This window comes from Pelobates fuscus, chromosome 13 (genome assembly GCF_036172605.1).
Source record: "Pelobates fuscus isolate aPelFus1 chromosome 13, aPelFus1.pri, whole genome shotgun sequence".
In the NCBI taxonomy this organism is placed as follows: domain Eukaryota; kingdom Metazoa; phylum Chordata; class Amphibia; order Anura; family Pelobatidae; genus Pelobates; species Pelobates fuscus.
In genome coordinates this window covers 55,388,709-55,414,355 of record NC_086329.1, presented here as the reverse complement: position 1 = coordinate 55,414,355, position 25,647 = coordinate 55,388,709, and positions in this window count along the sequence as shown.

The following is a 25,647-nucleotide window of genomic DNA, read 5'->3' as shown; positions in this document are numbered from 1 at the left end:
CCTGATGGCATTTGAGCGAACCGCTGAGCGAGAAGGTTGGCCTGAAGTGGAATGGGCAAGTCTGCTAGCACCATTTCTTACTGGTGAATCCCAGAAAGCATACTATGATCTGGAAGCAGCGGAAGCCAGTGACTACAAGAAGCTAAAAGCAGAAATACTGGCACGCCTGGGGGTGACAACAGCCGTCCGTGCCCAGAGATTTCATTCATGGACTTACAGCCTGGATAAAGCGATTCGTTCACAGATGTTTGACATGATACACCTTGCCAGAAAATAGTTGCAGCCAGAGATCAACTCACCCAGCCGCATTGTGGAGCAACTGGTGATGGAAAGATTCCTAAGAGGCTTACCTATTGGACTTCGTCGGTGGGTCAGCCAGAGCAATCCCCAAACAGCAGACCAATTGGTTGAATTGGTTGAACGGTATATAGCAGCGGGAGAACTGCTTCAACCTCCTGGCCAAGAGAGACCCAAGAATCCGAAAACCTACAACCCCAGCAAATCTGGTAAGACTGTTCCAGGGAAAAGAGGGTCTTTTGATGAGAGAACAGGGTCTTATTACCCAAGAGACATTGTTAAAAGAGAAAAAGACTTTGGGAGGTGGGAAGAGCCTACAAATGAATCAAAAAGTTCTAATTATGGTATAAAATGCTTTAAATGCAGAAACTTTGGACATATTGCAAAAGACTGTCCTGAAAATGTTGAACCAATGGAGTGTAATTTTGGTAATAATTGGGAAGGAATTGCACTTTATTCACAGGTTGTATGTTCTGTGGAAAAAAAATGGTTATTTGAATAGTCACCCTGGGTGTACCGTGAATGTGGAGGGAAAAAATATACAGGCATTGCTAGATTCAGGGAGTATGGTTACCCTTCTAGACCAATCCTTATTACAGGATACTCATATTGTTAACTCTGGAAAAGTTGATATTGCTTGTGTGCACGGGGATATACAAAACTACACTACTGCAGATATACTTGTTAAAACCCAGTGTGGTACTGTAACTTGCAGAGTGGGGCTGGTACCAAAACTGGCACATGAGATGATTATTGGAAGGGATTTTCCCCATTTTCTAGACCTATGGGCGTGTTTTGAAAACCCATTAGGTGAACAGAATGATGAATTTCCTTTTGCAGATACTCTGGCAGATGAGAGAGATCATGATGATGAGCCTAACAGTATGCAGCACTCCCCTATAAAAACATTAGTTGGTGAAAACCCAGAACAAACTAATGCGGGACCTTCTAGAAGCTCTGAACCAGATATAGAGTTAGTTGATTTAGAGGTTAGGCCTGGTAACTTCAGAAGTGCACAGTGGTCTGACCCAACATTATTGGTAGCCAGGAATAATATTTCTATAAGGAATGGATCCCCTGTCAATCCAGGGAATTCTCTTTCTTACCCTTATTTTGAAGTGGATAATGATCTGTTGTACAGAGTTGAGAAAAAAGAGTCCGTTATTACAAAGCAGCTGTTAGTACCACAAGCCTATTGGCGCACTGTGTTAAACCTTGCACATAGCCATGTTTTGGGGGGTCACCTAGGGGTTGACAAAACAAGAGAGCGTGTTTTGAGGAGATTTTACTGGCCTGGAGTAATCGCAGCTATCAAAAACTACTGTTCGTCATGCCCTGAATGTCAGGTCACTGCGCCCTTTACGGCTTACCGTAGCCCTTCAGTACCCTTGCCTGTTATTGAAGTGCCTTTTGAACGTATTGCTATGGATTTTGTGGGTCCTCTGGTAAAATCCAGTAGGGGGCATCAGTATATATTAGTAGTACTAGACTATGCTACCCGTTACCCTGAGGCAATACCTATGCGCACAACCTCAGCAAAGTCCATTGCTAAAGAGTTAATGATGATGTTTAGCCGGGTTGGGATTCCCAAGGAGATCCTATCAGATCAGGGTACTCCTTTCATGTCCAAGGTTACAAAGGAACTCTGCAAGCTCCTTCACATTAGACACCTCAAAACCTCTGTTTATCACCCACAAACCGATGGTTTGGTTGAGCGATTTAATAAAACGTTAAAGGCTATGCTGCGCAAAGTAACTGATAAAGATGGGAAAAACTGGGACTTTCTATTGCCCTATTTAATGTTTGCCATTAGAGAAGTACCCCAAGCTTCCACGGGTTTCTCACCTTTTGAATTATTATATGGCAGACACCCCAGGGGACTACTTGACATAGCAAAGGAAACTTGGGAACAAGAAGCAAACCCACATCGCAGTGTAATAGAACACATAACTCAGATGCAGGAACGTATTGAAGCCATTATGCCAATAGTCAGAGAACACATGCAAAAGGCTCAACAAAATCAGCAGAATAGCTATAATAAGAATGCTAGAATTCGAGTATTTCAACCAGGAGACCGAGTATTAGTCCTGGTTCCCACAGTAGATAACAAATTCCTGGCAACTTGGCATGGGCCATATGAGATTATTGAAAGAGTAGGAGAGGTAAATTATAAAATAAGGCAACCAGGTAGAAGAAAGGAAGTGCAAATATACCATGTCAATTTGCTAAAACCATGGAAAGAAAGGGAAGTTCTGGTTACTACAGAGGCTTCAACCTTCCCTGATAAGTGTAATATTGACCCCGAAGTAAATATCTCAGAGACCCTGTCAATACACCAGACAAGGGAAGTTAAGGAGTTTATTAGATTAAATAAAGAGGTATTCTCCCCAGTCCCAGGAAGGACTAGCGTGATTAAACATGACATTTTAACAGAACCAGGAAAAAAGGTCAATCTCAAACCATACAGAATACCCGAGGCTCGTAGAAAAGCTATCAGAGCAGAGGTTGAGAAAATGTTAGATCTTGGAGTCATTGAGGAGTCACAAAGTGACTGGAGCAGTCCAATTGTGCTGGTACCAAAGCCTGATAATACAGTACGGTTTTGTAATGATTATCGCAAACTGAATGCTATTTCTAAGTTTGATGCATACACCATGCCTAGAGTTGATGAGCTAGTAGAACGACTTGGGAGAGCTCGGTACCTCACTACACTAGATTTAACCAAAGGTTATTGGCAAGTACCACTCACAGAGCGAGCAAAAGAAAAGACAGCATTTTCTACTCATGATGGCCTATTTCAGTACAGAGTTTTGCCTTTCGGCTTGCATGGTGCCCCTGCCACATTCCAAAGAATGATGGACAGAATACTAAAGCCGCATGTGCGCTATGCAGCTGCATACTTGGATGATGTTGTAGTACACAGTGAGGATTGGGAATCTCACCTTCCAAAAGTACAGGCTGTCCTTAACTCAAAATACAAAATGCTGGCTTAACTGCTAACCCTAATAAGTGTACGATTGGCCTAGAGGAAGCAAAATATTTGGGCTACTCTATTGGTAGGGGACTAGTGAAACCCCAAGTTGCTAAAATTGAAGCCATACGAAATTGGCCGAGACCACTGACTAAGAAACAGGTGAGAACATTTCTTGGCCTCAGTGGCTATTACAGGAGATTCATATCCAATTTTGCTACAATTGGAAGCCCATTAACTGACCTTACTAAAGCTAATGTTCCAGTAGTGGTAAAATGGTCCCCAGAGACAGAACAAGCATTCAGAAAGCTTAAAGAAGCTATTTGTGCCCAACCAGTGTTGGTAACACCTGATTTTTCTAAAGAATTTATTTTACAGACAGATGCATCTGATGTAGGACTAGGTGCTGTTCTCTCTCAAGAAATTCAGGGTGAGGAGCACCCCATATAATATTTAAGCAGGAAGCTTAATCCCCAAGAAAGAAACTATTCCATTGTTGAGAAGGAGTATCTGGCTATAAAGTGGGCAGTAGACACACTTAAATACTATCTCTTGGGACGAAAATTCAGACTAGTGACAGACCATGCACCCCTTACTTGGATGAGCCAAAACAGGGAGAAAAATAGTAGAGTAACCCGCTGGTTCCTTAGCTTGCAACCCTATAATTTCTCCATAGAGCATAGGGCTGGGAGTAAACAGGGAAATGCAGATGGTCTTTCGCGGATGCACTCGCTAATGTCCATGGTCGCTCGACCCGATAGGTCTGAGCTGGGGGGGAGGATGTGTGACCGAAAGCAAGGAATTGTGCTGGAAGGAACCTATATACCTCCCCAGATTTTGCAAGGTTCTTACTTTGTGTAATTAGCCCCAGGGAAATGTGTTATGTTATAATGAATGTTGCACTTTAAATATGTGTATATTTGGGCCCTGGGGTGGAGCACTTGGAGAGTAGGGAGGGCCAGTGCTCCACTCCACATTTTGGAAGTTGCTTGTAACCTACAGGTGAGAAGTCCAGTTCCAGAGTTTGAATCCTAATCTAACTCACCTGAAAAGTATTGTCAATTAGCAGTGCTATTAAGTACTCCCCTGCCAAGGAAGGGGAGAGATTGTGTTTGGTTTCTGTGAGTGGAAACAGAGAGCTGAAAACCCTGAAGCAGTAAGGTTGTTTATGTTTATGTTTATGTTGGGAAATGGACAAGCCATCCAACCCAGTTAGATGATTATTTTGTTTAGTTAGTGCTCAGAAGAGCAAGGCTTTTGTTTGATATATTTTTGTTACCTTTATACCTTACTGTGCATTTATTTTGGAACCTCAATAAAAGAGCAAGTCAATTTACCTCATCCAGCGTGTGAAGTGGCTCTAAAGCCTGAAAAGACTGTGTGTAACACCCCAATTCCAGGACAAGGTACCAAGGGAAAGGAGTACTTTTGTCACAATATGTATGTATATATTACTCAATCATCTGGGGTGGCAAGACATAGCCTTACATATTACATGCGACAATATATGGCGCAATGACTTATGGGGCTGGCATAGATTTTTTTTTCCAGGGCTGCTTTGTATCCTCAGTCCGGCCCTGAATAGAATTAGGAGTAAGGGCACTAGCACAAACAATGCAGTCGAGTAAAATAAACTCTTCGATACAACAGCCTTTTTTTTTTAAAGTAAAATAACAAAGAAATAAACAAGCATGTTTTACATGTCAAAGGCTTCATGAGAGGAAATTATGTTACAAGTGGACAGACATGTAAGGGAGATGCAGAGTGTGCAACTGAGAGAGCATAAAGAACATCATACATGAAACATTATCGTAGTAGTAAGGTATATCAGACAGAGCTCCAGTTCACATGGTATGAAATGTACCACTGGGATTGGACATCATCTCAATACGAAAGCACTACCAGCCTAATGTAAGAGAAAATAAAGGTAAAAAAATAAAAATAAAAACATTACGACAAGACATGATAGTGGCCACAAGGATTAGCAAAACTAATTATCATTCTTCAAAGGGACTATGGAGAGCGATGGCTCAATAGCATTCAGCCTATTCCCAGATCTGGCAGCAAAAAACCTGAAGTTGAGAGTTCGGGATGCAAATATGGTCTGGGAGTAATGTGGGGCATCGCTCCAGCCCTAGGCCAGAATATAGGCCATCCTTGAGCCACGGACTCCAACACTCAGAAAGTCCTTCTCCGATAGAGAGAGATAAAAAGCCTGGATGGTATGATGCCACAATTGGTGGCTGGTCCTCTGTCCACGTGGATCATTCCTTAGGGCTTTGCCCTTTTTGGCCCTTGGCCCAAGTTGTAAGTCGTTGTGCCGAGGGTGAGTGATTCCTCAAGCTGCTGTAATAAGTGATCAGCCAGATTTGGGTGTTCTAGACAAGGCTGCATAGGCCAAAGTCACAGGAAGAAAGCCGCCATCATGATGAGTAAAGCTTGGATTCAATCTTGTCAGGTACTGCCTTTAGAGATCAGCATTGGTACAGGCTGCATTCCAGTGGGAGGCGGGATAAACCCACTGAACTGATGTGCCACAAAGGAGGCCCAAAAGCGGTCAAAAAGTTCCTCAATCTGCTGCAATAATTGATCAGCCAGATTTGGGTGTTCTAGACCAGGTTGCATAGTCCCAAAGTCACTGGAAGAAAGCATAGCCACCATCATGATTAATAAAGCTTGGTTTCAATCTTGGCAGGCACTACCTCAGAGTTCAGCGTTGGTGCGGGCTGCATTTCAGTGGGAAGCAGGATAAACTCCTGGTCCAAAGGGGAGAACGGGCATGCCAGGTAAGCTTAGAAGGCATTGTGTCCCATGAGACAGGAGATCAACTGCCTCTCCCGCCAAGCAGCACCACCAGGCCTTGCCAAGATTTCAATGTCTTGCACAAAATGCAGGGAACTCAATGGACCAAAGCACCTCAGTAAGCTCCCGGATCAGAGTATTGGGTTTAGTCATTGTTACAGGCAGGTAGTCATAAAATCAAAAGATAATGGTTATCAAGCTCAGGCAAAGTGTTTCTAGCCACCATGATGTTTAATCCCCACGCCCTTTCGATCTCTTATTTATTTAATGCATTAATAATTGTTTTTTTGTTCAAACTGGTGTTTTTCTTTATGTGTGTACGATTATTTTCCAGGTCTCTGCGCCATCCTTTTTAACATGTTTTTAAATGCGCATTAAACATGGTATCTTGCAAATTTCAGAATGTCATTTTCAGACATTGGTGGTATGGCAAAAAAAAAATAGTTGCCTGTAAGAAATGTCTGGAAGGTGAATTTTAAAATCACAAAAAAAAAGTGTATGCAGTAGTCATTTAGCAATTTAAAAATATTATGAAACTAATTTTTTTCTTGATTGGCAAGCAATTAAATAAAACATATTGGAAAGGCTATAAATTCTCTAATCATAAATACACTATTAGCCAGTAAAATTAATTAAGTGTGGAAAAACTGGTAAGTACTCGTATTTGGTAGTCTATATATATCGATTTATTAAGCAAATCTTGACACTAGGTATTTCCTGTTCATGTTTAATTGAATTTTCAGCCATTACAGCTTCTGCTAGATTAGCTACAAAAAAATATTGCATGATTAGAAAGGAAGTTTAAATAATTTGAAATCACATAGTAAAAATGTCATAGACAATTAAACTGTATTTTCTTCACCATTTACGACCAAGAGGTTTATTCATTAAACAGTGAGTTGTCGTGATTTGAAAACTGACTTTAAAAATCTGACTTGCAAATTTTAGAGCGAACTAGCTTATTTCACATTTTCTTAACATCCCTGCTGCTGTGGCCTAAATTATCTAAGACTGTTGACAACGTGTTGTTTATTGAAATCATTCATATCATTTATATATACGTCAAATTTTTCATTAGCTCTTTGACAAATGTCTGACACCCATAAATTTTCTGTTTAGTCAAGTTCACAGATTTCAATATGTCATCAGTACATCTCACAGCAATGCTGTTTTAAACTACTGATCTATTTGGAAAAGAAAATATCTTTATAGAATTTAATATATTAATATCAGTTTTTATACCCTGCTCGATAATTAGATTTAGTTGGCCAACTAAAGCCTCAAGCTTACTGGGTCCTCGTGGTGACCTAGCTCTCCTAACTGGGAAACAGAGCATGTAGCCTGAGGCAGGCAGCATCGGGCTACGACAACTAAAAGGATGACCACTATTAGGAGGTGCAAGGAGCAATAGCAGCCAGACACTCCTTGCACTTTTGCTTATTCAGGGGAGGAAAAGGGAAATTGGGAGATGGGTGAGAGGGAGATGGAGCTGAGGAGAGAGAGGGAGAGGAATGAGAGGGGATAGACAGAGTTGAAGCCGAGGAGAGAAAGAGAGAGCTCTAGTCTGGGAAACAGGGAGATGGAGCTGGGGAGAGAGGGAGATGGAGCTTGGTGGAGAGAGGGACATGGAGCTGGGGGAAAGAGAGATGGAGCTAAAGTGAGAAAGAGAAGATGGAGCTTAGAGAGAGGGGGAGATGGAGCTGAGGGGAGAAAGAGAGGGCTCTACATGGGGAAACAGGGAGATGGAGCAGGGTAGAGAGGTAGATGGAGCTGGGGGAGAAAGGGAGATGGAGCTGGCAGGAGAAAGGGAGATAAAGCTAGGGATAGAGATAGAGATATGATTTCAGTAAGCAGAGGTCCAGGGCAGCAGAGCCACCGTATTGTTATTATTGGCATTTATATAGTGCCAACTTAATCCACAGCACTTTTCAATATCATAAAGGAGGAAGTATAACAATAATTCAGACAATTATAGAATGTTACAGGAACAATAGGTTGATAAGGACCCTGCTCAAACTAGTTAGCAATCTAGAGGAGGTGGGGTATAAAACCACTGTAGGAAAAAAAAAAAATTAGACCCGGGATAATGAACTATTTTCAATTTTACTTCTTTTTTTTTCTTGTAATATACTTACTTTTAGTCTAGCAATCCCTATCCAAAACAGAGTTTTCAGGGATACCCCTTGCCTCAGACCGCTTATTTGATTTATCTATTTATTTATTTAGGTTTTTTTTTATTATTATTATTTTTTTTTATTTAGTTTTTTCGGTACACTGTGAACCAAACAAATGTTTGTTTTAGTTAGTCTGTATGTATATTTGGCATTTAAAAAAAAAATTAAGGAAATTAAGATAAATTAAAATGGGAGATAGGAAGATCTATATATTAAAAAAAACACACAGTAGGAAGGGCGTAGTGGGGGATAACAACCAAGCATCAAGGTGGGAAAGTATCAGAACTGGAATGTGAGATCAGAGTGAGCCATTTAAGAGAGAACGAGAGGCAGGTTTGTGAAATAGATGCTACTCTGGGATGCCTTAATTTTTTCTGAAGAGAAGAGTTTTAAGAGACTTCTTTGTGACGAGACCAATCTCGCCACATTGCATTGGAGGAGCCTGGTTGCCCGCCTGCTGCCTTTGGACTATGGCCCTGGGAGATTGGGCCCTTTTAAAAAATGTATTCGGCCCTAACAGAGTGCATGTCACTCATTCTTGCCCTTTAAACACAGTGGGGCCATTCAGTACTTGCCCTGTGTGAGCGGTGATACCCCCAGATAGCTATGCCATGGAGCCTATTCATATAATGAAAGACTATGGGAAAGACTTTGGCTCCATGGCAATTAAACTGTATTTGTGTGGTCTGTGTGCCATTCACCTAATAATGTGCACTCAAACCTGAGCTATCTGGGGATATGTTACATGTCTGTGTTTAATGTATAAAAAGTAACTTTATGTATTTTAAAGTGTTTTACTGTCTTTGTGTAACCATGTGCTCAATGGAGTCTGCCTCTATCCCTGGATAATTGGATTACTTCCCTCCATTGTCTCCAGGATAGAGGCCTCTGTAAAGCCTGTGTGAGCCAAAAGATACTTTTACTAACTTTTGAACCCCTGGTCTGATCCATGCCATTTATTGATATGTTGTTCCCCTGAATGGATTGATTGTGGATATGTATTTTTATGTGAATGTGATGTATGGTTTTAGAGTTATGAAAGTTGGGTAGAAAGTATGTTTTAACTGTATGTGTAATTGAGTTTCCTCTCAGGATAAGGGGAGGGAATATGTGGGATGTAACTGTGATGTGATTGGTTGTTTTGTACCTCCCTGTGGGCGGACCTGTATTTGCAACAACTGTAATAAAAACCAGACTGGGTGTGCCAGCACCTCAGACCACTGCTTGACCCTCAACACGGAGCCTTGTCTCTTTCTAGGGGGGATTCACTGTATGCTGTTGGAGATTGATTGCTAGGAGTGTAAGCTGATGTATGCTTTTCCTGTTCGTCTGCTAGCAGCTATTCATGAGGTTCCAGTTTGGAGTGCTATTTTGTATCCAGTTCGGGAGTTTGATGTTCTGCAGTAGCTGTGCCTGTCTCTCAGAAAGGGGATTATCGCCTAAACGGATTTTAACCCCTTGTCTGCTGAAACGGTCCGTTACATTCTTAAATAATTGAAGACTAGAGGAATGTCTGATGGGGGTAGGCAGGTGGTAGTCCCTGTAATGCTAGGTGGTCCAGTTGGGCACTGGATCACATTGCAGAATACATTGATGGCATGGATCCCTTACAACAGGGGTCCTCAAACTGTGGCCCTCCAGATGTTGCTGAACTGCAACACCCATGATTCCTTGAATTATATAGATAGCCAGAGATTCATTGGAGTTGTAGTTCAGCAACATCTGGGGGGCCACAGTTTGAGGACCCCTGTCTTTACAGCTGAAAATGAAGAAGAGTTAAAAAAAGGACAAACTAGTCATTTGTTACATAAGAGTTTACAGAGGAAGAGGTTCTATTTCAGGGATCTTCAGGGATCCTCAGGGATCTGTACTTGGACACATTCTTAGGCAGACAATGTAATAGAGCAGCAGGAAATGCTAGCAGAATGCTTGGTTGTATAGGGAGAGGCATTAGCAGTAGAAAGAGAGAAGTGCTTATGCCATTGAGGTGAGACCTCACTTGGAGTATTGAAAAGAAAGAAAACAGGTTGCGCCAAATAACTAGACAGTACTGGTATTGCTAAGGAATACAGTTGTATGCAAGTAGTAGTAGTAACTGGAATCTCTAATTGCAAAGAATGTCCTCGTAAAACAATAAGAAAGTCCTTGAAAACGGTTGTAGTTGTAGTAGGCAGTTCAATGTATTTGATTGATTAAGATAGGTTCCAAGAAATGAAACAGCAGCAAATAAGAGAAAGAACAAGCAATAGTTTCATATTACTTGTAACCAGTGCAGAAACTATCATTTTTATAAAAAATACACTCACAAACAAGGAGCTGTCTGTTGGCTCGATTGTATCTGCTTCTGACAAAATAATCCTTGTCACAGGATATTAGGTGAAGAATCACAACAAGGTCTTTATAGGGACACTGGTATGTCTTTCGTTATCTTCACAGCATACGCATCTCACATGGAATACATAAAAAGGGGATCCAATAGTGCAACTCAATAGAACAAACCCAGTGTGTATATAAAAAGAGAATAAAATGCACTCATAAACAAAGAGCTTCCAATTCAGCTCTTAGTAAGATCCTAAAGCGGTATAATCCTCACTCACGGATATAGCTTGTAAAGGATGTTCTTCCATATTTTCCAATGGGTATATAGTAAAATATAAAAATAAGGAGAATAGTGCTCTCTGTTTGTATTGGAAAATACAATTTGTAAGTAAAAGTAAATTGTACTCACATTTAAAGGAGCATATACATGCTCGTTTGAATCAGCGTGGGTGGTACAATCCCCACCTGGGATATGTAAGTAGATAAAATGCAGCACCGTCAGCGGGTATTTTCCAAAAATGATAAAATAATCAAGTATAAAATTAAATAAAGAACGGGACCAAATAAAATTAAATATAGTGAATAGTAAAATCCACTTTAATTAAAATTTTAAATTATTATTATTATTTTATTTAAATTTAAAAATGTTACCAAACAAATAAAAGATAAATGTATTAAATACTTTACAATCTGTTAAAAAGGTTTAAAAAGGTGGGATTATACATCATCTCAGTCACATGACTAAGGCAACACATATGTGATCCATTCATGACTAATAAGTGCATAAAATTAATACATAAATAACATATTTAGTGAGCGTAAGTCACTAATAGCAGTTTCTAATATGTAATAAACAAATTAGTGTTGAGAATTTACCTTTATTAAATAGGTAAAATATAAAATAATTAGAAAACGAGAAAAAAAAACTATTACTCCCATAATTCTTTATTGAGTTGAGTCACGGTCATGTGGTTGCAGCTATACATTGTGATTGGTTGATGGGGTTGTCTATTAGGGCTATTGTATCTGCCCTCTGGCCATAATGTAATTTTTTATTATTATTTCTATATATATTGTGACAGAGTCTATGGGAGGGTAATAGAAGGAAGGTATCTAGGACCCAGAATCCTCCATAGTATGTACTCATTCAACTGCCCAATTAGCAACTGCTGAGGCTTTAATTAGCAGGGCACAGAGCAGAAAAAAGGAGAGATACAATCTGACCTGCAGAGAGAGCAGGTCTGTGCAGAGCAGCGCCAAACAAAGTGCTAAAGGTTGGTGAAACCAATGTTTATTTTTGTTGATTTGTGTAGTTTATTACCTTGGTTTAGTATGGGACATTACTTTATGTTTAGTCAGTGCTCGAATTTGAGCTAGGATTTTGTTTGTAGATTTTCCTTTCTGTTGTGCTGCAGTTTTGAACAAATTGATTGCTACATGGATTTTTGTGCACGCTGTAAATAAACCACACCATTTTTCCATAAGAGACTGTTGTTCTATACCTGTTACCCTAGAGGACTATGTTGCTTTGCCCATAAAGGTCACAAAATATATATATATATATATATATATATATATATATATATATATATATACATATAAATGTGCCGATCTGATAATGCATCGGATAACCTAAAGAGGGTGAAGGCTAAATAAATAAAATAGCTACATCGGACTACTAAGTCCATAATGCTCTGCGAGTGGTGGGGCTTGTGGCGGCGTCGTATGTTGTCATAGCAACCCAGAAGTGTAGACTGAGATCGGAGCGCACGTGCAATAGTACTCCGATCTCCAAGCTAGAGAAAGTGAGTGTTGGAAATAAGCAATACCTATATCGGACTGCTAAGCCCATAGTGCTTTGAGGCTGATGGGGCTTGTGGTGGTGTCATACATTGCTTTAGTAACCCAGAGATAAGGGCTTTGATAGTATCTATGAACTGAGGGAGTAATACTATCATTGAATTGTTAAGATATATATATATATATATATATATATATATATATATATATATATATATATATATATATATATGTAAAACTTCTTATCTTACAAGAATAAATAAGAATACAAGTAATAAAAGATGATAAATTAAATAATATAAGAAATATAAGGTATATGGGAAAATTAAAATGAAAGCATAATAAAACTGTATGTATATATAGATCATATGATGCTATTGATGATAAAAACAATTTTTAAAGCAGTAGCATAAATATAGTGTGTGAATATATAAAAAGATCTAATAAACACAAATGAAAAGTTTGAGGAAATAATATAGGGCAAATCTACATTATCCGGTTGTAAGATTTTAAGATTGTAGACCCAATTCATTTCTGTTCAGAATATCTCGATTTTTGCCTTTATTAAGATAGTTGTTAAGTCTCTCCTTAATTACAGGTGTTGGATCTTTGCTCAATTTATGATTCGTTGTTGTATCGTTCAGTTGGCGTAGTGCTTCATTGTTATATATCTCGGTAGAGAGGATAACTGTACCCCCTCTGGTCAACTTGCCCAAATGCAATGTCGTCACTTTGCCGATCTCCAGTTGGTGCGGAGTCAGCCACTGATCCACCTGTGCATTCAGGGTGGACAGGAGTGCTGGTCCGGTGTGACTCTCTGCTTTCAGGCAAGTCAACCCCAAGACGGTGTGACACCGTGGGGGGGGTGGCGTTGATATGGAGCAAGATGCAGCAGCAGAAGAGGACTCAGCCGAGGAGGTAATGGAAGAGGATGGAGTAGGAGGAGTAGAGGAGGTGGCAGCAGGCCTGCCTGCAAGTCGTGGCGGTGTCACCAACTACTCTGCAGAGCCACGCATTCCATGCTTGGCAGCCGTCAGCAGGTTTACCCAATGCGCAGTGTAGGTGATATACCTGCCCTGACCATGCTTTGCACACCAGGTATCAGTGGTCAGATGGACCCTTGCCCCCACACTGTGTGCCAGACATGCCATTACTTCATTTTGCACAATCGAGTACAGGTTGGGGATTGCCTTTTGTGCAAAGAAATTTTGTCCGGGTACCTTCCACTGCGGTGTCCCAATAGCTACAAATTTTTTGAACGCCTCAGACTCCACCAGGTTGTATGGTAAAAGCTGGCGGGCTAAGAGTTCAGTCAAGCCAGCTGTCAGACGCCGGGGAAGGGGGTGACTTTGTGACATTGGCTTCTTACACTCAAACATGTCCTTGACAGACACCTGACTGTGGGCAGATGAGCAGGAACTGCTTAAGGTGAGAGACAGAGGGGCGGATGGTTGAGAGGGGGCAAGGAGGACAGCAGTGATTAACGTGGCTGAAGATGCTGGACCAGGAGGAGGATGGCGGCTTTGAGTTTGTGTGCTGCTTGTACTCATGTATTGATCCCATAGGCGTTTTGATGTGCGATCATGTGCCTTCGCAAAGCAGTTGTACCTAGGTGGGTGTTGGACTTCCCACGACTCAGTTTCTTTTGGCACAGGTTGCAAATGGCATCGCTGTTGTCAGAGGCAGACACACAAAAAAAAAATGCCACACTGCTGAGCTCTGCAATGACGGCATTCTGGTGATGGCAACAGCATGCGTTGATTGGCGTGCTGTCTGGTTGACCCCGGGTGCCGATGCATGCTGTCTGACTGTGCCACTAGCTCCTTGCGACGACCTTCCCCCTGCTTCTAACTCGTCTCCTCCTCCTCCTCTCTGTCTCCCCATCTGAACTTTCCCCCTGTTTTTCTTCTCTTCTAGCGAGCACCCACGTGACATCCACGGACGCATCGTCATCATCAACCGCTTCACTTGTATCTGACAACTCAGCAAAGGAAGCAGCAGTGGGTACAACATCATCAGCATCAAACCGTACGTGTGTAATGCTGCCTGACTGAGACATATCCCTGTTATCTACATCCTCTGGCAATAATGGTTGCGCATCACTCATTTCTTCCAACTGATGTGTAAATAACTCCTCTGACATACCAAGTGGTGCTAGTGTTGGTGGTGGTGGCGGCAGGCGGGCGCGTGGTAACTTGAGAGGTGCCCGAAGCTAAGCTGGAGGAGGATGGTGCATCGAGGTTCCGAGCGGAAGCTGTAGAAGATTGGCTGTCCTGTGTTAGCCACTCAACTATGTCCTCAGAACTTTTCAAGTTCAGGGTACGTGGCCTCTGAACACTGGGCATTATTCTAGGGCCAAAGGGAATCACAGCACCACGACCACGACGGCCCCTGCGGGGTGGCCTGCCTCTGCCTGACATTTTTTTTTCGATTAGTGGTACTATGCGTGCAAGCTACTGTGACAACAGATATGAGTGGCACTGGTGTGACACTGTGCCCTGGCAGGCCCTGAAACGCACACTCGTGAAGGAAACTGACTGCTATTATATTACAGTCCAAAAAGTTTTTTTTTGTTAAATGCAAGCTATTGTGACACCAGATATGAGTGGTGGCACTGGGCTAGTGGGCACAGTATACACTGTGAGCCTGACACACACGCTGGCAGACAACTAACTGCTATTCAATCTATTACAGTCAAATTATTATTTTTTTAAATGTACACTACTGTTACACCAGATATGAGTTGCAGATATGAGTTGCAAAAAAAAAAAAAAAAAAAGCAGACTGTTGTTCTAGCCCTAAAAAGGGCTTTTTGTGGTGCTGTCCTTACAGCAGAGATCAGATGAGTCCTTCAGGACTGTAGTGGACACTGAATACACTAGCCTAGCTATTAATTTCCCTATCAAATCAGCAGCAGCTACACTGTCCCTACTCTCACTAAGAATGCAGCTTCACAATGAATGTAAAATGGATGCTGTCCAGGAGGTGGGAGGGTCTGGGAGGGAGGGTCTGCTGCTGATTGGCTGGAATGTGTCTGTTGACTGTGAGGTACAGGCAGGGTCAAAGTTTACTCAATGATGACGAATAGGGGGCGGACCAAACAGCGCATGTGTTCGCCATCTGTGGCGAACACGAACAAGCGATGTTCGCCAGGAACTATTCACCGGCGAACAGTTCGGGACATCACTAATTACTGGTGTTTTGGATGAAGAACCTTCTTAGAGTAGCATTCCTTACAAATATGTTAATGTCGATAAAGACCTGAAATGGTTCAAAGCTTCTAGTTGGAGCATATTATAGGCCACTACTGAGGACAGCTACTTGAGTAGCTGTTAATGTTTTATGAGACCGATTAAACATTCCTGCTTCTCTTTCAGTTTTAGGTGTTAAAATCTCTCTGCTCTCTCTTTTTTGTGTTCTTCTGCCAGCTCTTCGTCCTCTGGAAAACCGCATGACTGACTGAGAATTAAACAAAGTAGTACCTTCTCTATTTTTACTCTCAATGTAAATAGCTTAAATTGCGTATTAGACCCTTCACTAGACACTAGTATGGGAATGCATGCACAGACGGAAAAACGCCGCTTGTGTAAACAATTTAGCTCATTACTTTTTAAATACAACCTGTTTGACATATGGTGCACATTATATCCTACGTCTTAAGACTACACATACTTCTTAAATGCACATATCTCGTACTCCAGGATAGACTAATGCCTGACACAGTCAGTCTGATTTCATGGTTTGGCAGAGTCAGCTCTATTAAAATGATGATACTCCCCCAGGTGCTGTTCCTTTTCCGCACCCTCCCAATAGAAATACCTAAAAGTATCCTCACTAGCTTCTTAGCACAAATAGGCGTCCTTCACAAAAAAACAGAATATCCCCTATGGTACACATTAGAAAATTCTGTAGTTGCTCCACACTCTATACTTCACCTCTTGTGGCTTCCGTCAAACCTACATCCTACACATATACAGCCACTGTCCACTACCTCATTATCACTACAGGTTTGGAATAAATGGGCCGGAGTTCTGTTGGCTTCGAATGCCCCGTTTTGGTATGCTCCCTTACAATGCTTGCAGTACCACACTGTGGACCTGTGGATCCACACATGGATCAGTGCGGGAATACAAAGAATGTAACAACTGTTTAGGGACTCTGGGCTACAACAGACATTCACGCTTTCCAACAGGGAACTATTAATGTACCTGAGGGTTAAAAATATTGTACACTAGCTTAAAGGACCAAAACCGCAGCCAACCTTGATGGGTAACTTTGAGCGCTTGTGCGTGGGAGGGAAGCTTAGTGGAAAACCACTATCAGCCTGTTACAGAGCCCTCCAGGATGCTCAGAGACCCATAAAATTCACATACATGATTAACTAGGAATAGGAGCTCCAAAAAGAATTCACTACATATCAGTAGAGACAAGCATTAATACAAACAAAGGAGGCGAGCAGGGGCATTGACCACCTAGAGGCAACATATAAAGTGTGGATGAGGTGGTACCAGACCCCCCCAGAGGCTCTCATATTTATGCTAACTTGACCTCCAGGTGCTGGAGATGTGGAGACAAGCTTGGATCGATTAGCCATATATTTTGGTTGTGCAAAACACTCCACCCTTTCTGGGCACAAAGCAAAGATGTGGTCCTCACCATGACAGGGCAAGGCCTACCACTACACATTAAATCCTACATCTTACATTTATTTCTGAAAGTAATAAACAAAGCGGAAAGATCAACAATCATACATATAATGATAGCTGCAAAAAGCAGCATTGCATCCTTTTGGAAAAATAAACAGGCTCCACCACTGTCCTTGGTCCTGGAAAAACTCAATAAGACCAGGATGTATGAAGAAATGGCTCACAGAATGAATAACACATCTCCGCTGGTAATCCAAGTGAGGCTCAGCAACAAGTAATAAAACCAAGAGAATACTATCCACGGTTAGTAAAGTATTCCATACGTTTCCCAATGACTGGACGACACACAGCATCAGGAACAGAACTGAACTGAGGTTTAATTTCACATCCCTGCTTTTAAGCAATTTTCCTATGCAAGGGAGAAACCCACAGTAATTATTACAGTAACCAATAAAATACATGTTACCTCCCACACATCTCCTCCCCTCAGCATAACACATAATCCACCTAATCCATGTACATTATTTTCCCCAGTTCCTGGATGTACCCCAAATACATAGGGTACACCCCTAAATATGGTATCCCCTGATCTGGGTGAGTAACATACTCACAAATCACCCAGATCGGACCAGGGGTTCGGGAGTTATGGAGGAGTAAAGTTTTGACTGACCGCACAGGTAGTAGGTCGGTCTCTGTTCGTGGTTATAAACGGATGAAAATACTGAATGAAATAGCTGTTGCTTGCCTTCATGTGAATCCCCTTGTTCGTATGAGTCTTTCTACCGAACGGCGGCTCGTTCGGTTGTTTCAGCACAAAGATATGGAAGTCTGGAGGTCTCAGCAGTGTTTGCTTAGTCGAGTGTCTGGAGTTAAGATGGCCGCCGCCACGTGTTCGTATCCCGAACGGCGGTCACCCATAGAACAAAGTACTGATTGCCAATTATGGGTTTGCAACATTGTTGCAAACGATAATGAGAGGCACACTTATCCCTGGGGGTGGTCTGATTGTTCGGTAGTTTCACTCGTATAATAAACGGAGTGATTTTACCGAACAATCAGACAAATGCTGCATACAATGTGAATACATAGAATAAGCAATACACGAAAGCATTTTAAAACACACAAATTTTGAGGACAACCTTAATGCAATCCGCTACACCATGTCTATAAATAAATCTGGGCAAACTGGAATTCAGTCATGGAACCTTATGAGGAAGAAGAAGGCTTTTATTCAGTGCAAGAATTGCTAACAGACACTTCGTAGTTTTAATATTCTCTTTTCCTTTAAAGTTTAGTTTGTTTTGATGTTAAAGTCACTATATAACAGTCATGAGTTACATATTTACATCAATGCACAGCATATGACTCTGCAAGTTTGACATAGAGACCCTTCATGACCACTGGAGGTTGGGGAAATGTACAGTATGAAAATGAGGAAGTAGCACACAAGGGGTAACATCGAAATGTATGTTTTGCTGATACAGTACTGTACCCTTCAATACACGCTGTACTCCATCTCTACTGTATGTTGACGTATCACATGTTTTTGTCAAAATGTTTATGACGGACTTGTCAGATTCATGTAAAGCAAATAGAAAATTCAATAAAAATAATACAATGGAAAAAAAAAACAAGACAAAAACCACAGAGACATCCCAAGCAGAGGAATAACAACGGTGAAAACAACCGGACGGATCGTGAAAGGAGACCTGGGTAAAACGGCAAAAGTCTGGGATAATCCAACGTCATCTCCAGAAGTTGCAGGAACCAAGACAGTTACCCAAAAAGGTGCCAGAAGGACCAATTCTGTCAGCTGCCGATGGATCTGAAGACTAGTGCGGGTAAGCCTGGAGAACGGAAGGAAAGCATACAGGAGGTCCCCATGCCAATCCTTCAGGAAAAATGTCCACGGCCTCCGCAGCCAAGACTGGACACCAGTTGAGGAAAAATGAGATAGCTGGTCAGTATAGAATGTAAGCTCGTTTGAGCAGGGCGCTCTTCAACCTATCGTTCATATAAGGTTTCTTGCAATTGTCCTATTTATAGTTAAATCCCACCTCTCATAATATTGTAAAGCGCTACGGAATCTGTTGGCACTATATAAATGGCGATAATAATAATGATAATAGAGCCATGATGCAAATAGGTTGATTTTAAAAGGACAATCCATCCGAGAACACCTTCGACGTCCAATCTCTATTCGCCATTGTCAAAGAGAGAACATGAAATCCAATTCGCCTGGATGTTGTGCAAAATCAGGGGATACTCTGACTGGATCACTAGATTCCATGCAAGACAGAACTCCCAAAAAGCCATTGCCAACCGAGCTAATGTGATTGACACACCACACTGTAGAAATGTTATCCATACCGAGGTGAATGCAGGCACATGCATTGTCCCTCTCAAAACACCAAACCACAAAGCAAAAACTGCCAGAAGTTCCAAGACAAGGACGTGGAGACGGGATATGGAATCTGACCAATGACCACCCATCGACACACCTTCACAATGGGCAACACAGCAGTGGAGACTCACGTCTGAGTCTATAGGGAACTCCGGTCGAGACCTAAAGCTTGTCCAGCCATTCCATGCAAATAGAATATATGTATACACACAACACACGTGCTCCCCAGTAGGTAAAAAATATATAAAATAAATTTACCAAATGTTAGATTGTAAGAAGAACCTTCAATCTTCTTAATACAATTATACAAAATACAATCTACAGGAAGGAATGAACATAGAGAAATATAGTGTAGTAAAATTAAAACACCATAAATGCGCTGAATAAGATTGCACTCACAGGATTCAAATGAAATGTGGGCGTATAAATAATCTCTCAGGCTTGACGGATAACTGCAAACTTCTTTTGGACCTTATTAGAAAAGGAGAGACACACAAACCATAGTGCACCAATCAAATAGAAAGTTATGTAGTTTTATTAGATTGCACTCACACAAAATCGGTTGAAATCCAGCATATCAGTCACTCAGGGAATCACAGTGTCGACATCCTTCTTCCCAAAGTTCGATGTAAAAGAAAGCCGGATAAAAAAACCATAAAAAACTTTAAAATAACACAAAATAAAAAATATTAAATATACAATAAAGTTCAATAAAGTGCTGTTGTGGTCCCTCCGCCCTACGCGTTTCGTCCGAAACCGAACTTCCTCAGGGGCAAAAATAAAGGTCTATAGTTGCAGTGTTCTCCGTCCGTCTTTTAAATCAAAATGTTGTAATTCCCGCTTTCTGGGTAGCCAATCGCCTCCGATCACATTACGTCATATCCTTTGTGTTCCATTAGTGAGTTTCAAGCCTCTTTTTCGTGTCCGTTATGTGTACAAACACTTCCGGTATTGCGTGGAAAACCCGGAAGTGTCCAAAGTTATAAACGGAACAAAGAAATAAAATAAAATAAGAAAAGAGGCAATCAGTTCTTAGTAAAAGATGGATTTTTTTTTTAAATATACAGTTCATTAAAAGTGGTCAATCACACAGAATACAGATTCTCCTTATTAACATTAAAAAATATATATATATATTATTAAAAATCCGTTATAAATAATTAACAGTAAAGTACATATATATAATTCATAGATGGTACAAAATTTATTTTATAGAAAAGGGGACAAATTGGATGACATAAGAGGGTGTTTCCACTTATATCTATTAATATACATTAAAATAATTATAATTATAAAAAACATTTAAATGGATAAATAAGTGAATTTTATATTCATAAAAAGCATATCATGTCAAAATCGACATTCAATCCTTTTGGGCTGAGGGTCTTTAAATTAAAAATCCAATAGCCTTCCCTTTGCCTTAATTTCTTGATTAAATCTCCTCCCCTGTCATCCAAAATCACCTTTTCCAAACCCGTGCATAAAAAAGTTTCTAATTTAAAATCAGGACAGTTGTTACAGTGGACCGGTACTGAGTGGGTGATCAATTTTTTCTTAATGTTGTTACAATGTTCCATGAATCTAACCTTCAGGGCCCTACTTGTTCTTCCTACATATTGCATACCACATCCACACGTTAAGAGATAAATTACATTGGTGGTATTACAATCAATATGTCCTTTTATTTGAAAAGATTCTCCTGTTGTATGACTACTAAAAGATAATGTTTTTCGGGGGAGAAATTTACACCCTTTACATCTCCCACATTTATAAAAGCCTTTGGAAATTGTTTTATCAATTTCTTTAGCCCTAAAAGTGCTAGGTGCTAGTGTGTTTTTGAAATTTTTTCCTTTTTTAAAAATTATCTTAGGTATTGGTGGAATTTGTTTCTTCAGGAGGTCATCTTCTAGAAGAAGGGGCCAGTGTCTCTGTAGAATCTTTTTAATTTTAAAAGCTTGGGCATTATATTGAGTGACAAACGACAAAGTAAAATCATTATTAGGATTCTTGTTTTTAACTTTATCTATTAAAAGATCATTTCTGACTGTATTTTTACATCTCAATATTTCTTCATCCAAAAATTTAGAGGAATATCCCTTTTCCATAAATTTCTTTTTCAATAATTTGGATTGATTTAAAAACACCTTTCTTCTGTACAGTTTCTTTTAATCCTAGTGAATTGGCTTCTTGGGACTCCTCTGAGCCAATTTGGGTGATGTGCACTTTTAGTGTTTATAAAAGAATTTGAGTCAGTGGGTTTAAAAAAAGTTTTTGTTTTAATAGTCGAATCTTCTATGTATAGGGTGAGATCTAAAAAGTTGATGTTCAGGGAATCTACGTGAGGAGTAAAAACTAATGATAGGCTATTGACATTAATATGATTAAAAAACTCTTGCAATAAATTAGGTGACCCTTTCCATATAATTAAAATGTCATCTATATACCTCCGCCATAGTACCAAATTCGCGCCAAAGGGGTTGTTGTTCCAAATATTGGAAGTATAGACCACTGCAACTATAGACCTTTATTTTTGCCCCTGAGGAAGTTCGGTTTCGGACGAAACGCGTAGGGCGGAGGGACCACAACAGCACTTTATTGAACTTTATTGTATATTTAATATTTTTTATTTTGTGTTATTTTAAAGTTTTTTATGGTTTTTTTATCCGGCTTTCTTTTACATCGAACTTTGGGAAGAAGGATGTCGACACTGTGATTCCCTGAGTGACTGATATGCTGGATTTCAACCGATTTTGTGTGAGTGCAATCTAATAAAACTACATAACTTTCTATTTGATTGGTGCACTATGGTTTGTGTGTCTCTCCTTTTCTAATAAGGTCCAAAAGAAGTTTGCAGTTATCCGTCAAGCCTGAGAGATTATTTATACGCCCACATTTCATTTGAATCCTGTGAGTGCAATCTTATTCAGCGCATTTATGGTGTTTTAATTTTACTACACTATATTTCTCTATGTTCATTCCTTCCTGTAGATTGTATTTTGTATAATTCCATGCAAATAGGCTGTGGATCCACCAAATCAATTCGTCCCTTGTTTTGCTGTCCAGGAAGACCAGGTCCGCATAGGAATCACCCTCACGTAGGTGAGCGATCTTCAACTGTATCAACCAGCAATGGAGTGGAGACAGAAACACCACCTGGATCGATGAAGCCAACAGTCCAATGAGCAGCCTGTACAGTTGGGGTCAGGAGGGACTTCCCCCAGTTGATGATGAAACCAAGACGATCAAAAGGAAGAAATGCAAAGTATCAGATTTTGTATGTGGGTTCCAACACAACTAGGCCTAAAAATAGGGTAATTTAGGGTCTTCCTTCCCGGGTGACGCACACCTTGTTAGCCACCATAGGCATAGGGCATTCAGCCTTGAGTTTTTCTTGGGCTGCCTTGCTGAGCGGGCTCCTCACCCAGGTTACCCAGGGTCTGCTAGGAGCCACTCGACTGACCATGGATAATGGAGCTCATCCAAGTCGAACAAAGGCTCCATGAGGGCAGTTCCCGCATCCGCAGTAGGAGGTAAAAAAGTCAACGCCCATCTTAGCCGAATCCCTCACAGAGTCGCTATAAGACTGGATACCAGCCTCCTCACTAGACTCGATTTCTGAGTTGGAGTCGCTCTCTTTTTGTGCTCTTGCACATTTCCATTGCTGCGCTCATTCTGCATTGCGTGGTTTTGCCTTCTGGGGTAACCGAAGGAATGCCAGTCATAGGGGTTCTGGAGGCAGAGGGTATCCCTATCCTTTCTGGGTGCATCCCCTAAAGGAAGAAGTGATAGGCACGTCGTGGACCCTGAGAAATCCACGCCCAGAGGGCACACAAGCAGTGCCTGGAAAAACTGTCTGGGATAGGGCAGATGACAGAGTTCATGGCAGCCATAATGGCATTAGTCACCGAGCGCTGTAGCACTAAAGCCTGTGCTCCCTCAACGTGGTCGGTAAGGTCCACCAAGGAGGGAGGGGAACCAAAAGTGGCAAGATTTTTCCAAAGGCAAAGGGGGGGGGGTCCAACTCTCCAGGGATAGGGGGACATGCAGGCACCCTAGGAGTAGGCATATGAAATTAGACCCATATTAGCCTATAAGTCAATAAGGCATAAAATAATCAGGCACTAACACCTAAATAGTGCAGGGAACAAGCTGCCAATAAGAGAGTAGTAACGGATAATCACCCAAACTAAAATTACCCTAGGAAAGGAAACATGAGAGAGATCACTAAGGCCAAGAGCAGCAATAGAGACACACAAGGCAGGAAGAGGTAGAGGCCAAGAAGGAGAAGGAGAAAAAATGAAAGAGAACACAGTTCCCGAAGCCGCAAGAATCATGGGTTGAAAATCCTGCGAATGCGGACCCAAAAACTACCCAACGTGCACAGAACGCGTCCAGTAAGGCAAACCGATGAACGTGTCCAAAATTGCCAAACGGGCGAAAACAAGTCTGCGAACAAAACAGCATTCAGTAACCGAACGTGGCCAAAAAACATTTATGCAATAGAAGTCAGCGTCGAATGGCAGCGCGAAAGAGACGCCAAAAGGTACCAAACGGTTCTGGGAGCAAGGAAACACTCAAGGGTGAGCCAGGGAAGATACAGAGGGAGACAAAACAAGCAGAGGTACAAAAACAGACTCCAGCAAGAAGGAGAACCCAAAACAGAGAGAATAAAAACAGGAAAGGGAAAAACCCAGAAATACAGGGAAGAGACCTCCCCCCCATCTGGTCTGGGGCTGGGGCAATTAACTATAACAGAACAATTGACTATAATAACAGAACAATTGACCATAATAACATGCAACAAAAACACCAGAATAAAATCACAAGTACAATTAAACTCACAAGAACAATTAAAAGCAAAAGTACAATGAAAAATCACAAGTTACAAGCTAAAATTTCACAGAGACAGAGAAATAGGTATTTACATGAACACTATAGTCACCTAAACAACTTTAGCTTAATGAAGCAGTTTTTATGTGTAGATCATGCCTCTCAGGTCGCACTGCTAAATTCACTGTCATTTAGGAGTTAAATCACTTTTTTTATGTTTATGTAGCCCCTGTCACACCTCCCCTGGCTCTGACACAGTCTGCATGGAAAAAAAAAACTGGTTTCACTTTCTATCAGATGTAATTTACCTTAAAAAAATTGTATCTCTTTCTCTGTAAGTTGAACTTTAATCACATACAGGAGGCTCTTGCAGAGTCTAGCAAACTATTAACATAGCAGGGGATAAGAAAATCTAAATTAAAGGAAGGATAAACTGTAGATGACTTTTTACAGGAAGTGTTTAGGGAGGCTGTGCAAGTCACATGAAAGGAGGTGTGAGTAGGGTTCATAAACAAAGTTATTTAACTCCTAAATAACAAAGAATTGAGCAGTGAGACTGCAGGGGCATGATCTAGACACTATCTATACACCAAAATGCTTTAACTGACTGTGGAGCAGCAAAGAAAGAGGAAGATCTTAGGGAGATGCTTGCTATTATAGTGGGACTTGGATGGGGAGTGGCCATGGTCACTGTGTATACATTACTTTTTCATTTTGTTTGTGTTCTTTGTTGCTATTGGTGAACAGTAGAGAAAGGGATATGCAATATGAGCTTCCGTGTCTTGTTATAAAATGTAAAAGTGATTTCTGAGACATTTAACCAGGGTCATATTAAACGTAACTTAATGTTGTGAGGTATTGCTGTGGAGCAGGAGGTGTGCCCACCCAAGCATCTCATTAGTGGATAGTTTTGAAAAATATTTCCTCCTAACTTTCCAATTTTTTACCTAGTCTTGAAAATTTATGTCAGTCAGGCATCAAAAATACAATAGTCTTTTTTTAAATGATGAAGATGTGTTGACAGTCCTTTGCAGAGATACTACAGACGTCATTTACAGATCTGTGTGTGCTAAATACATTTTTCCTAAAAAGAAAAGGGCTCAATGTCATTTTATAAAATAGTCAAGGAGTATTATTGCTACATAAAAAGCATGTGACATATATGAATTATGTAACTGTTCTAGGCACATAAATTATGTTTTCCATTAGAGAGCACTAGCAGAGTGAAGTATACAAATTCATGTTATTGCAAATTGATTAGTTGGCTTCACAGCATGTAGTATGTAACAGGTTAACAAATGCGCAAAAAGAGGTTCTCTGGTGCGGTAGAAAAGAATTGAAGAAAATAGACAGATTTTTTTTCACAAAATGAGCAAATAGAAAATTAATTTCAATTACTTCAAG